Here is a 15,831-nt window from a genome sequence, read left to right as displayed (position 1 = left end):
GGATATGGATATCTGTATCTTCTCTCTAGAAAAGACGTGCATCTCAGCATCTCTCCCATGTCTTCTTGCCAGCCATTGAAGTTTTAGTTTAGTATTTTATATATATAATTTTTCCTTTTACTTTCTTCTCTGCATAGATACTTATTTGCACAACAAAAGGTTTGACTAATTTTTATTTTATTTTATATTTTAGTTTTTTTACTTACACTTACATCCCCTATCTCTTACAGGCCCTCCTGGATTAATTTCTCTTCCTACAAGTACATCTCCTCTCAGTATAATTTTTTTTTAAAGATTTCTTTTTTATTTATTTCTCTCCCCTCCCCTCTCCCAGTTTGCTCCCTGTGCCCATTCGCTTTGTCTTCTTCTGTGTCCGCCTGCATTCTTGTCAGCAGCACTGGGAATCTGTGTCTCTTTTTGTTGCGTCATCTTGCTGCGTCAGCTCTCCATATATGCGGCCCCACTCCTGTGCAGGCTGCACTGTTTTCATGTGGGGCTGCTCTCCTTACGGGGCACACTCCTTGCGCGTAGGGCTCTCCTATGTGGGGGACACCCCTGTATGGCACGGCACTTCTTGTGCGCATCAGCACTACATGTGGGCCAGCTCACCACACGGGTCAGGAGGCCCAGGTTTGAACCTTGGGCCTCCCATGTGGTAGGCGGATGCTCTATCCATTGAGCTAAATCCACTTCCCTATCTCTCAAAATACTTTCAAGGTACTTCTCTGTGTGGTAGGCCTTGTATGTTAGTTTTCTATTGCTGTGTAACAAATTACTACAAATTTGGCAGCTTAAAACACCCCCATTTATTAGCACAGAGCTCTGAAGGTCAGGTTCTCTGCTCAGGGACTGGCAAGGCTGAAGCCAAGGTGTTGGTGAGCCTGTGCTGTTATAGGGAGGCTCTGGGAGAATACCTTTCAGCATTAATGGAATCAGCCCCTGCAGTCATCATTCTGAGGTCCCCACTCCCTTGCAGTCCGGCAGCAGGGGTCGCTCTTTCCTCCTCAGGACCACCTGCATTCCTTCTCACATGGCCCTTCCATCTTCACAGTCAACTGCGGTAGGGCAAATCCTTGCTGCGCTTCAAATCTAACTTCCCATCTGCTGCTAGCCAGAGAAAACTCTGCTTTTAAAGGAATCATGATTATTTCAAACACAAACCCCCAGGTACCTCTATTTCCAGCGTCTTTCTGGGGTCCTGTGACATACTAGCCCATTTTCAATCAAATACCACATGTTTTCATAGCAGCATTGTTCACTATCGCCAAAAATTGGAATCAACCCAAATGCCCATCAACAGATGAGTGGATCAATAAAATGTGGTATATACATACAATGGAATACTACTCGGCTTTAAGAACAAATACACTACAAACACACGTGATAACATGGATGAATCTTGAGAACCTTATGTTGAGTGAAGCAACCCAGGCATTGAAGGACAAATACTACATGACCTCAATGATATGAAATAAGCAAGCTGCCTCAGAGAGCTAGAGACTGGAAGATAGGCTTACAGGAAATCGGGGGGTATAGGAAGGATGTAAGCTGACATCTACATGGGTAAAATCTATGATAAGCTGGAGGTAAGTATGTGCACAAGGAAGAGATAAAATGGGGGCATAGGGTTACCTTTGGGTGGGGCTTTGCGGGTTTGAGGGGGGCTAGGGATGGGCGGATGGGTAATATTGCCCAAGAAGTTGGGGAGAGGGTGGGGCAACATACGAACATAAGAGATTGTCAGGTGTTGGTTGAAAGTATAATGCTGAGAAAACCTTTTCAAAATATAATTAGGAAAGTTACCTGTTTAAGATACTCAAAGGGGATAATCTGATGCAGGACAGACTCCTAGGGAATATCTGAATGCTCATTTTGCCAGAGTGGGTTATACCATTGGGTAGAGACCCATATAACGAGAGTGAAGGTAGACCCACATCCTGGGGAGGACTAATGCCATCAAATAGAGGGAACTGTATCTCTCAAGAGAAAGGGTGGCTCCCAGGGCATTAGGGCAGTTGAGCAAGTCAAGCCCTCAACACTGTTGCAAGTATGAACATGGCTCCTCAAGAAATGAAGACTGATTGTCACTGTGGGCCCCAAGGGGAGGGGGAAATAGATAGTGAATAGATGGAACCAAGGTAAATGTGAGGGCTAAAGAAGTGTTTCACAAGAATACACAAGGATGGATATAAAACATGTACTATTACACCAAAAACATATAGGGGACGACAGACTAATAATGTAAACCATAATGTAAAGCATAGGATACCTAAAAATCTAGAAAACTGTATAGCCTAAAGTATAAACCACAATGTAAACACAAATGTTACCTTGTTAGAAAGCTATTGTTTCAATATCTGTACATCAGTTTCAGTAAATATAATATGAATAAATTAAAAGATTATCACTATGGAAGGGAAAAGGCTTTATAATGGATATGTGGGAGTACTGTATATTGTATATATGAATTACTGTGATCTAAGGCTCTTGTGAAGAGAAGCTCAATAATTAGGAAAAAAGAAAAGAAAAAGATAGGATGTAGAATTTTTCCAAATCAATATGTATTCTATATCTAACCTTTAAACTAATCTAGCCTCTGCAATATAGAGATGTGTCCAGGGTGCATGGAAATGTTTGGATATACTCATAGTGGAAACAATTAAAAACAACAGCAATGATGTGATGAAAATGGCATAAATCTGTGTTACTATCTTCCTCAAAACTTATATTTCTAGTCTAATCATGAGAAAAATATCAGGCAAATCTCAATTTAGTGATATTCTCCAAAATGATTGACCAGTACTCTTCAAAATTGTCAAGTCGTCAAAAACATGAAAAGTCCAAGAAACTGTCATAGCCAAGAGTAGCCTAAAGAGATATGACAACTAAAAGTAATGTGGTGTCATAGATGGAATCCTGAAGCAGAAAGAAAAGGACACTAGATAGAAAATAAAGAAATTTAAATCAAGTACAGACTGAAGTTAATAATAATGTGTCGGCATTGGTGCACTGATTGTGACAAATGTACCATACTAATGTAGTTAATAGTAAGCAACACTGGGTATGAGGAACAAGGAAACTGTTCTATCTTCTGTAAATATAAAATTATTCTAAAATTAAAAGTTTAATTTAAAAATGAATGAAAATCAATGTCAAATGTTCCTCACAAGTCAATTAAGATGATGATGGAAAATATCACCTGGATTTAATAACATGGAAATTATGGGTTACTTTAAGGAGAGCTTGGTCTATAGAGTGATTGGGATGAAAGCCCTTGCTCTCTACATGTAATGAAGAACAAAGAGAACAGTATGAAAAGATCTTATCTTTTTCAATCCTACACACTGACATTTTTCAACTGTATTTTTCCAAACACTGTTCCAAAATATGTTAATTTTGTTAATTGTTTTGTATGGGAAAAAAGTTTAAGGAAACAATCATATAAAATCAGAGTCTCGTACAGCAGGACTACTCCCAAACCTTTAATATCTGTATAGTGTGATTCTCCAAGAGAATAAAATCTTTCCCAAGATAATTTGACTAAAGAATATACATATATCCCTAAATATTATTTCCATTCAAGCCCCAGCTTATGAAATAAATGCTGTTAGCTCTTTTTTTATGACTCAGTATTAGCAGCATGTGTCAGATCAAAAACCTGGAGACTAATCCAGCCAGAGCCTAGCAAGAAACTCAGATTACAATTTCATCCCTATCACCTCAACTAAGAAATCTGAGTCATCTCATTTTTCATTTGTAAATCATAGACAATAATACCTCTCTTTAAACAGATAGTGGCCCTAGATACTTCTGTAGTAAGCTAGAAAAATGGGAGAAGCTTTCCTGGAATGAAAGATATAAAATTCAGTCACTTTCAGAATCAAATATAGACCACCTCTTCATGGACTGAGCCATAAGAGATATCAGGAATCCTGAATATACATCACTTTTCCAGCATCTAGTTGCAGTTATCCATGTCTTCTACATCAAATTTGTTGTCTGTCTTGGAGGACACAGGTTTGACTATGGACATTTTCATTGAGTTGGACTAAGAACTATAGCTTTAACTTCCCAAAGGCCTCTTATTTCATTTCTTATTCAAGCCTTAAATATGTGATCAGTTGACTTATGAGAAGGCCTGTTTTAGTAAATGGAGGCTGAATCCATCTTTAAAGTTTGCCTATTAACATATTCCCCATTTGGCCCAACATTTGTGTGACTCATTAAGCAAGATCAGCATTCTCTGCCTCTGCACACCTGTAGGAATTTCAAATAGCGCAGACTCTCGATGGCATGCAGGAACCTCTACCTAGCTCCACCTCCTAACCCTAATAAAAGCCAAGTCTACCCCCTTCTTTCATTCTTGCTTCATTCCTGGCTGGGTTTGAGCTCTTCTCCTGAGGAATCTTTTGCTGTTACAGTGTAAGTAGCAAATTTTATTTCATGTTAGTTGGTGTCCATGTGTCATATGTCTCTACATCCATATAAATTCCTGAGCATGGACGGGGAGGAGGACTGCCCAGAATCCAGTGTGAGATGCTAGGTGCCAAAATAAAACAAATACACATGGAAGGACATTATCTTCGCCACCACTCTTACTCAAGCCCTTAGCACACAAGTCTGTTGATAAGGAATAGTAGTGAAAGAGAGGCATTGAACACTCCTGCCTTCCCTTCCTCCTGTTCTTTGATCCCAAGATGAATGATGAATACAGTATTTGCCTCTACCAAACTCAGCTTGGTCTTATAATAACTTCTGCCCAAGGGGAAGCCATAAGTATTGGAACTTCTCTTGTGATGCAAACAGGATAGATAATGAATGTCAACCACTGTAGTCTTAGCAAGGGCTTAGCTAGGGCTCAGTGTGTTAAAGCTTCTTTCTCCAGGGTCAGATACAAGAACTTGCTCTTTTCTTGACCATCTCTCCCCAAGATGCTTCAATAAAAGCAGGAGATGATTCCTAATTTGTCTGCTTATTCCCAAGGCCCACTAATTGGTAAACTATGCTCTCCTCGGTGGCTTACACCATCTTAGAAGATAAAGCTTATGTCCAGTATGTCCAGTATGTCCAGTATGTCCATAACTAAAGCTTAAAACATCCTCATGTTTAGCATTGGCTGGCAAATACAAATGATTTCTACAAAGTTGCTCAAAACAGTCCATGTTAAAATATGTCCAGAGTATAAAGATACAGTCAGTAATTAAAACTGAACATTTTAAGTGCCTTTCTTTTTTCCCATCCCTAAAAGTAATAATGACAATTATATTCTTTGGGAAATTTTCATTATACCTACCAATTTTACCATCAATTATGCCTTCTTCCTATTGTCTTCTACAGACATCCAGACCCCTCCTCCTTGTTCCTGGAGGATTATAGCACATAGATCACTATCTTTCTCTCCACCCATTCTTCTATCATAATTCTTGGTGGTTTCAGTACCTGTATAGTACATTAGTCTAGCCACCATGGCTCTAGAGAATAAGCTGAACCTCTTGAATCTGCATATCCTGGGTTTGCCAACATATAGACCCTTATATCTGGAACTTCCTGGGGAGTCATTTCCTAGGGGAAAGCACTTCTTGGAAGATGGCAGACAGGAGATGCTCTTCTCTCCCAGAAAAATAGCCAGAGGACAGACAGGGGAAGGCTGAACACCACCCAGAAGAGAGAGGGACAAAGGAAAAGGATAGCATCGGCAAAACTGTGAGTTAAAAGCCACAGCTGCAAATGCCAGCATCCTGCCCCACACTATAGACACTTTTGAATTCTCAGACCTGGTTGGGGAGCGGGGGCGGGGGGGGGCGTGGCTACAGACAAAGGGGACCCCAGGAAAGTGGTAAGAAGGACACAGCCTAAGGCTAACTCACCTTTTGACCCACAAATTTGGTCTGCTGTATCCCACAAGCTCTTCCAGGCTGGGTTGCTGAGGATGCAGAGGGGAGTGGAATTATTTCCTACCTGGTAAAAGGGAGGGAGCTGGCAACAAAGATGGGAGAATTGCCTCTGAGAAAGTTTGAAATACCAGGCTATTAGCCTACAGGTAGGAACCTCTGTCACATTGATCCAGTCAGTGTTGCAGCAAACACACTCCCCCCCGCCCCCCACCCGCATTGAACTGAGAGGACTGCCAAAGAGCACCATCTGCTGGCAGACCAAGGAAGCGCATGTGAGGAAATTAAAAGTAAGTGGAGAATTGTTGGAAGATGTCATCAGATTAGGCAGGCAGGGCTCAACACTCACAAAAACAATGAAGAAAGAACCAAAAACTGTCTGGGGGTCAGCAGACCAGGACAGTGCTTCACCACTCCCTGGAGGGTAAGGGATAGAGAGATGAAGAAGTCAAAATGATAAATGTGAGTTATTAAACCCCTGTGGTGCTGGGATGAGCTCTTCTGACCCACTGTCAAGATATTAAGCTGGGGTAAAACCCCTGACTCCCTGCAGCTGACTGAGAGGTGAACAGTCACGTTCCTCCTTGTCAGCTGTTACAAGGGAAAAGGGAGAGAGAGTTGGGGGTGCTTTTCTTCAGTGATTTTGGTCAGTAGAGCCCACTTTGAATCTCAGCTCTGGACAGACCTAAACAAAGGAAAACAGAGATTGAAACACCTCTGTGGATATGTGCACTAATGAGCACCATCTGCTAAATGGTTTGGAAATTGCATGGATAAAAACTGCTTTTGGTCTCTCTGTACTCTAACTCCTGGGAGAAAATCTGCACCCCCATTAATGAATCTCTGCCCCAATTTTGATAACTTAAACTGAGAAATTTAAAAATTTAAAGGCTTAGAATAAGTTAAACCAAATATCAAAGAAGAACTTTGGGGGAAAAAAAACAGTAGGCAAGAGATACATTTCCATGAAAAGGTGGTGTTTTTTTTTTTTTTAAAGATTTAATTTTTTTTTATTTCTCTCGCCTTCCTCCACACACACCAGTTGTCTGCTCTCTGTGTGTTCTTCTGTGACCACTTCTATCCTTATCAGTGGCACCAGGAATCTATGTTTCTTTTTGTTGCATCATTTGTTGTGTCATCTCTCCGTGTGTGCAGCACCATTCTTGGCAGGCTGCACTTTCTTTTGTTCTGGGCAGCTCTCCTTATGGGGCACACTCCTTGCATGTGGGGCTCCCCTACGTGGGGGACACCCCTGTGTGGCACGGCACGGCACTCCTTGCGCGCATTAGCACTGCATGTGGGCCAGCTCCACATGGGCCAGAGAGGCCTGGGGCATGAACCACAGACCTCCCATGTGGTAGGCAGACGCCCTATCCATTGGGCCAAGTCCACTTCCCAAAAGGTGTTCTAATGAGTACCACATGCTGGCTGGCCTGGAAATTACATAGACAAAAACAGATTTGGGGTTTCTCTGTACTCTAACCCCTGCGAAGAAAAACTGTGCCCCATTAGTGAGCCCTGGGATGATTTTGATAACTTATGTGGGGAAATTTTAAAGACTTAGGCTAAGTCAAACCAAATATCGAGCTATGAATGAAAAATAGCAAGAGAGGGAAATTGGCCATCAGAGTAAATTCAATAGATATTCAGATGCCTAGACATCAGTAAAAAAATTACAAGCCATACTAGGAAACAGGAAGATGGCCCAGCCAAAGGAACAAACCAAGTATTCTGAAGAGATGCAGGAATAAAGACAATTAATTAATGGCAATCACACAACTCCTAAATAAATTTAAAGAATTGAAAGACAATATGACTAAAAAGATAAAGAATATTAAGAAGACACTGGGTGAGAATAAAGGTCAATTTGAAAGTCTGAAAATAAAAGTAACAGCCCTTATGGTAATGAAAGGCACGAAGGATGAGATTAAAAATACAGTAGAGCCACATAAGAACAGATCTGAGTTGCTTGAAAACAGAATTAGAGATTTTGAAGACCAAACATCTTAACTGGATAAGACAGGAGAACAGAAAGAGAAGAGAATGGAAAAAATGGAGCAGGGTCTCAGGGAATTGAATGACAACATGAAACACAAAAAACATACACATTATCAGTGTCTCAGAAGGAAAAGAGAATGGAAAAGGGGCAGAAAGAATTATTGAAGAAATAATTACTAAAAACTTCCCAACCCTTATGAAGGACATAAATATTACTACCCAAGAAGGATAATGCACTGCAAACAGAATAAATCTGAATGAACCTACCCTGAGACACCTAAAATTCAGAATGACAAATATCAGAGATGGAGGATTCTGAAAGCAGTAAAAAGAAAGCAAAGCAAAATGTACATGGGAACTTTGATAAGATTAAGTGCCAACCTCTCATCAGAAACCATGGAGGCAAGAAGAAAGTGGTATGACATATTTAAGGTACTGAAAGAGAAAAATTGCCAGCCTAGAATTCTGTATCTGGCAAAACTGTCCTTCAAAATTAAAGGTAAGTTCAAAGTCCTCACAGACAAACAAAAACTGATAGACTTTGTTACAAAAAAAAACAGAATTACAAGAGATACTAAAGGGAGTCCTGCAGCCTGAAAGGAAAAAAAAACAAGGGTGAGGGACTTGGAGAAGAGTGTAGAAATGAAGATTATTAGGAAGGGTAAATTAGAGAGTGAAATCACAGACAATAGTACAATATGACCACTGAAAGCCAAAAGACAAAATGGATGAAATAATACATGTACAGTAATAACTTTGAATGTTAATGGCTTGAATTACCCAATCAAAAGACATAGACTGATAGAATGGATTAAAAAAATATGAGCCCTCTATATGTTGTCTACAAAAGACTCACCTCAGAGGTATGGACATAACCAGGTTAAAAGTGCAAGGTTGGAAAAAGATATTCCATGCAAATAGTAAATTAAAAAAGAGCTGGAATAGTGATACTAATATCAGCCAAATTGATTTTAAATGCAAAACTGTTATAAGAGATGAAGGTCATTATATGTTAATAAAAGGGGCAATTCACCAAGAAGAAATAACTATACCAAATGTTTATGCACCTAACCAGAGTGCCCCACAATACATGAAGCACACACTGACAAAGCTGAAGGAAGAAATAGATGTCTCTACAAGAATAGTTGGAGACTTTAATACACCACTCTCAGTATTGGATAGAACATCTGGACAGAGGATAAATAAAGAAACAGAGAGCTTAAATAATATGATAAATTAACTGGACCTAATAGACATCTATAGATGTAGTGAATAACATTAATAAACTGAAGAAGTAAATTCACACAATCCTCTCTATTGATGCAGAAAAGGCATTTGGTAAAATGGAGCACCCTTTCTTGATAAAAACACTCCAAAAGATAGGAGTAGAAGGAAGCCTTCTCAACATAAATGAAAAACCCACAGCTAGCATTGTACTCAATGGTGAAAGACTGAAAGCTTTCCCACTGAAATCAGGAACAAGGCAAGGATGCCCACTGTCATTGTTCTTATTCAATATTGTGCTAGAAATTTTAGCTAGAGCAATTAGGCTAGATAGAGAAACAAAATGAACCCAAATAGGAAAGGAAGAACTAAAACATTTGCTATTTGCAGATGATATGTTCCTATATTGAGCCAAAAAAGGTCTTAAAAAAAAAAAAAAAAAAAAAAAAAACTAAGCTAGAGGGCTCCCATTTTATGACTTTAAAAGATAATAAATAAAATCTTAAAAAACAAACAAGCATATTACTTAGCTACAGTGATAAAAACATCATGATACTGGCATAAAGATAGATAGATTGACCAATAGAACTGAATAGAGAATTCAGAAATACTCTCACATCTACAGTCAAGTGATTTTTAAAATTTTCTTTTCTTGTATTTTTATCTGGCTTGGTATTAGTGTGGTGTTGGCTTCACAGAATGAGTTAGAGAATGTTCTATCCTCTTCAATTTTTTGGAAGAGTTTGAGGAGGATTGGTATTAATTCTTCTTGAAATGATTAGTAGAATTTACCTGTGCAGCCATCTGGTCCTTGGCTGCCTGACAGGAGATTTTTTGTTTCTTCGTTTTGTTTTTTCCCCCTGAGATGGCTCCCTCATCTGTTTTTTTTTTTTTAATTCCCCCCCCCACTTGCAGCTTTTTGCATGCTGTCTGCTCTCTGTGTCTATTCACTGTGCATTCTTCTGTGTCTGTATTTATTTTTATTTATTCCCCCTCCCCCCTTGCAGCTTGCTTGCTGTCTGCTCTCTGTGTCTGTTACTGTGCTCTTCTGCATTTTTTGCTTGTCTCCCTTTTTGTTGCATCACCTTGCTGAGTCGGCTCTCCTCGACTCTTGCAGGCTGGGTGGCACTCTGTGCGCATGCAGGCTGGGCAGCACTCTGTGGCACTTGAGGGCTGGGTGGCTCTCCACAGTGTGCAGGTGAGCCTGCCTTCACAAGAAGGCCCCAGGATGCAAATCCAGGGCCTCCCATATGGTAGACAGGAACCCAACTGATTGAGCCCCAGCCGCCCCCTCATCTGTTTTTGCTTATTGTTTGTGCTTGTTGCCTGCTTGTTGTTTTTGCTCATTGTCTGCTTGTTGTCTGTTTGTTTATATTCAGGAAGCAGTGGTAACTGAACCCAAGACCTACCATATGGGAGGTGGGTGCTCAATAGCTTGCATCACATCCACTCCCTGCTTGTTTGTTTGTTTGTTTGGGCTTGTTGTCTGCTCATTGTCTTGCTTGTTTTTGCTCATTGTCTGCTCATCATTTTTGCTTGATGTCTGCTCATTGTTTGTCTTCTTTAGGAGACACTGGAACCTCCCATGTGGGAGGTGGGCATTCAACTGCTTGGACCACATCCATGGGAGGTTTTGGATGACTCTTTCAATCTGTTTATTGTGATTGGTTTGCTGAGGTCTTCTATTTTCTCTTACATCAGTGTGGGTGACTTGTGTGCTTCTAGGGAGTTGTCTGTTTCATCTGAGTTGTCTAATTTGTTGGCATACAGTTGTTCATAGTATCTTATGATTTTTCTTATTTCTTCGGGATCAGTAGAAATGTTCCACCTCTAATTTCTGATTTTATTTCTTTTCATTTTCTCTCTTTTCTTTGTCAGTCCAGCTAAGGGTTTGTTGATCTTCTTGAAAAACCAACTTTTGGTTTTATTGATTCTCTGTCATTTTGTTGTTGTTCTTGTTCTCAAGCTCATTTATTTCTGCTCTAATCTTAATTTCTCTCCTTTTGCTTGTTTTTGGATTTGTTTGCTGCTCTTTATCTCATTCCTCCAGGTGGGCAATTAGGTCTTTGATTTTTAACTCTATCTTGTATTTTAATGTAAACATTGAGAGCTATAAATTTCCCTTTCAGCACTGCCTTCACTGCATTTGATGGGTGTTGATATGCTGTGTTTTCATTTTCATTCACTGAGATATTTACTGACTTCTATTGAAAATATTTTTAACCTACCACTTGTTTGAGTTTGTTGTTTAACCTCCATACATTTGTGAATTGTCCTGTTCTCCCCCCTATTATTGATTTACAGCTTCATTCATTCCATTATGATCAGAAGGTGTTTTTGTGTAATTTAAATATTTTTAAATTTATTGAGACCTGTGTTGTGACCCAGCATATGGTCTATCCTGGAGAAAGATCCATGAGCACTTGAGAAGAATGTATATCCTGTTGTTTGAGGATGCAGTGTTCTATATATGTCTGTTAGGTCTAGTTCATTTATCATATTATTCAAGTTTTCTGTTTCCTTATTGATCTTCTGTCAGATGTTCTATCCACTTATGAGATGTGCTATCCATTGATGAGAGTGGTGTATTGAAGTCTCCAACTATTACTGTACAGATGTCTATTTCTCCCTTCAGTTTTACCAGTGTGTTCTCATGTATCTTGGGGCATCCAGGTTAGGTGCATAAATGTTTGATTATTTCTTCTTTGTGAATTGCCCCTTTTATTAATATACAATGTCCTTCTTCATCTCTTTGAGCAGTTTTTCCCTTAAAATCTATTTTGTCCAATATTAGGGTAGCTAGTGTAGACCTTTTTTGGTTATTGTTTGTGTGGACTATCATTTTCCAACCTTTTACATTCAGCCTACTTGTGTCCTTGTGACTAAGATAAATCTTTTATAGACAGCATATAGATGGCTCATATTTTTTATATCCAGTCTACCAGTCTGTGTCTTTTAGAATTGGGGAGTTTAATTCAATTAGCACTCAATTTTATTTCTGTAAAGGCATTACCTTGGCCATTTTATCCTTTGACTTTCCTATGTCATATCTTATTGTTGTCTGTCTTTTTACTCTTTAAGTTACCCTTACTAATAATCTTCATTTCTACAGTCTTGTCTAAACCTCTCTCTCCTGTCTCTTCCTTTTAAGCTGCACCATTCCCTTTAATATTTCTTGTAAGGCCAGTCTCTTGGTGACAAATTTTGCTTCTGTTTATCTGTAAAAACTTTGAACTCACCCCCATTTTCAAAGGACAGTTTTGCTGGATAAAGAATTCTTGGCAGTATACCTCTGCCTTCTTTCCTCCATGGGTTCTAATATGAAATTGGCATTAATTATTATTGAACATCCCTTATATGTGAAGAATTGCTTTTCTCTTGCTGCTTTCAGAATTCTCTCTTTATCTCTGACACTTTTATATCTGGGATTTTTTTATTAGGTTACTTCATTTGGAGCATAGCCCAGGGTAGGTCTTAATACTTTTACTGAAATCCTTTAAAAATGAGATGAGTATGGAGAGACTGACAGAGAAAAAGTCAGAAGCAAGAATTTGAGACAATGAAACCCAGCAAGAAAGAGATGAGCATACAATGCCATTGTGCCTTGCCAAGTGACAGAGGAGTCCAGAATCACCAGCAACTGGTCCTTGGGGTGAAAGCATCACCTGATGATGCCTTGATTTGGACATTTTTCTGTGCCTTGAAACAGTAAGCTTTGAGTTAATATATCCCCCATTGTAAAAGCCAGCACGTTTCTGGTATATTACATCTCAGCAGCCTATCAAAGTAGAACATATTTTTATACCAGGAAAGGGGGTGCTGTTATTGCAAATACAAAAAAAAAAAAAAAAAGTGGAAAAGGCTTACTAATTGGATATGCAGGGGGAATTGTAAGGTACTTGATAGAAAAAGATAGATAGCTTTGAAGAAATTGTTGGTAGAAATATGGATGCTAAGGGTACTCCCAATGAGATCTTAAAAATGATGAATATGTCATTACAAGCTGTAAGAAAGGTGACCCATTTAAACTGGAAGAGAATTTGGCAAAATTTTGTTCTCATGTTGGATGGAAGGTGGAATTTTAAGTGGCAAGCGCAGATATTTAGCTAAGGAGATAACCAAACTAAAGGTGGAAAGTGTAGCCTGGCTTCCCCTTGAAGCTTATAGTACAGTATAGAATATGAGAGGATAAGTATAAGCTAAGAACTGAGTTCCTAGGCACAAAGAAACTAGAAAATGATGGTTAGAAAATTCTGAACTTCCAGAAAATGAGTCCCCAGAGAATAGTGCTCCATGTAAAGATTTAACAGCCAGCCATTTCAATGTAAGTCTGGATTGGAAATGCTGTTATCCAGAAAGGATTTGTGGAAAGTCCTATTGTCTGATGGTTGAGACCCCTGTGTGCTGCATGCAAAATCAACAGGTTTTTTTTGTGAGATCTATATGAACAGAATCACTGCCAATCTGGACTAGAAGGGACAGAAAAGAGACAGACTGAAAGAAAAATGACTTCAAAAGTAGCACCTTGGAAGCTGAGATCTAGACTGAAGATATTTCTCAGGCCAAAAGGGCAAGGCCACCTATGTGTGTGTAAAGGGTGAGTATGCTCTAGTACTTGAAGAGAGCAGTCCTGCTCCATTGTTCAGGAACAGTGCTGCTGCCCATCTTCAGAGAGGGTAGAGCACATTTCCCAGCCATTGGGGGGAGTCTGGTCACCATCCCCGTTTTCTCAGAAAGTAGAGTCTATATCCTCTCTGAGGCTTGAGGAGGTTCTGACCATCACCTAAGTGTTCTCAGATGATAGATCTAATAGATCTGAGAGTCTGGCCTCAGTGAAAGCACTTGCAAAGGGTGGAGCTGCTGCTCCATCAGACCCTGAGAACAAAGCAGCATTCTATAAATGACTTCCAGATCTTGAAATCTAATGGATTATATACCCTGCAGGGTTTCAGAACTGTTTGAGACCTGTGGCCTCTGTTTTCCTTCCAATTTCTACCTATGTGAAAGGGAACATTTATCCTATGAATGCCTCTCCTTTGTATTTTGGAAGCAGATAACTTGTTCTTGGTTTCAGAGGTCCACAGCCCAAGGGAAACTTTGCCCCAGGACAGACAAAACCATACCTATACCTGATTTTATTTTTAATTATAAGAAAAAATGTATATATTTATTTCAATTTATCTTCAAAGAAGCTTTAGGTTACATCTTTTTTTCAGGTTACATCTGCCATTACTGTAGGACCTGGGTGTCTCTGTAGCCCTCAGGAGCACCACTCCCTGGGGTTGTATCTACTTTGGCTAAATTGAGATACTGCTGGGATGTACAAAGCGCGTCCCCTCTGATGACCTCCCGACTCATTTTGAAGTCTCTTAGCCATATAAACTCATTCGTTTACCATTTCCCCCCTTTTTTTGAAGGTCTTTTTCTAGTTGCATCACCAGCTGGTGCTTGGTAGTAATCCCTTGGCTCCAGGGAGGCTCATCCAGGGGGTCATGTACCATGCTGGGGGACAGGTAATATATTTATATGCTGAGTTTGGCTTAGAGAGTGGCCACATTTGAGCAACATGGAGGCTCTTAAGAGGTAACTCTTAGGCACCCTGTAGCTCTAGGCCAAGTTGAAACTTCAAGCACACAGGCTCACAAGCATAGTTATCAGTATAAAGGGCCCATCATTGGACCATCCTTCTTCACTGGTCTTTGCCCTTGTACTTCAGGGATTGTTGCTGTTATATTGGGGAATGTGACAGAGCTCCCCAGGATGGGAACTCAGCACTCCCTCAGTTGTTGTGTGAAACTCTACCCACTATGTCAATACCCAACAAACATCCAAACATATCTATGTACCCTCTCTGCATGCCCTGGTGAACTCCCTCCCACCCATGCATCCCCTATCAATGACACCCCACACCAATGCTCCTCCCCTGCCATAGTTCATTTCTTTAAAAATGAAGCCTAATATATTGCCAAATTCAATTCATAGGAACATGAAACAGTAAAGATAGGTTTAAAGATTAGAAATAAAATACATAATGATTTAGAAAAACTAAAATAAAGTAAAAAATAAATTGGGGCATTAAAAAAATGAAAATATCATGAAAAACTTTTTGATATTTGCCTTTCATCACTGTAATAGGTATTTGTATTATCCTGTACGTACAGTGGCAAGGCAATCTCTTCCAATTCTTCCTCAGTGTCTTACATCTTTTTATTTTTTTATGTCTTCAAAAAAGTTTCAGGTCACAGTAAAATCACATATAGAATATAGGGGACTCCTATATATCCAACATCCTCCCCCTTTTCCCCCTTCCCCAGCAATCATCAAAAATATGGAATGCTTCACGAATTTGCATGTCATCCTTGTGCAGGGGCCATGCTAATCTTCTCTGTATCATTCTAATTTTAGTATATGTGTTGCCAAAGCAAGCACTATAACTGATTTTGATGAGATTTTGTACTTAATATTGTTCCTGAAATAATTTAAGGCTTTTGATATATTTTAATGGAATTAATGTATTTGCATATAGAAGGAACATGACTTTTTTGGCATTCAGAGGGTGGAGTGTGATAGTTTGAGGCTTTTATGGGCCCCAGAAAAATCGTGTACTTAGAGCTAATCCATTCCTGTGGGTGTGAACTTTTTGTAGATGGGATCTTTTGATTAGGTTACTTTATTTGGGGCATTGTTGGAAACTGAGGCACAGTGGCCTCACAAGGAG

At 39.5% G+C, this 15,831-nt stretch overlaps 1 non-coding gene across 1 annotated transcript; it reads right to left on the bottom strand.

Annotated features, from left to right (window-relative positions):
• Positions 1 to 15,435: 15,435 nt before the first annotated feature.
• On the bottom strand, positions 15,436 to 15,542 carry LOC111761778 (U6 spliceosomal RNA). The gene has a single exon (XR_002795039.1). It is a non-coding gene; the product is annotated as a U6 spliceosomal RNA (small nuclear RNA).
• Positions 15,543 to 15,831: the final 289 nt, after the last annotated feature.

Source organism: Dasypus novemcinctus, chromosome 5 (assembly GCF_030445035.2).
Source record: "Dasypus novemcinctus isolate mDasNov1 chromosome 5, mDasNov1.1.hap2, whole genome shotgun sequence".
Classification (NCBI taxonomy): domain Eukaryota; kingdom Metazoa; phylum Chordata; class Mammalia; order Cingulata; family Dasypodidae; genus Dasypus; species Dasypus novemcinctus.
The sequence above is the reverse complement of the archived record's forward strand: the minus strand, read 5'-3'. Positions and strand labels throughout refer to the sequence as shown.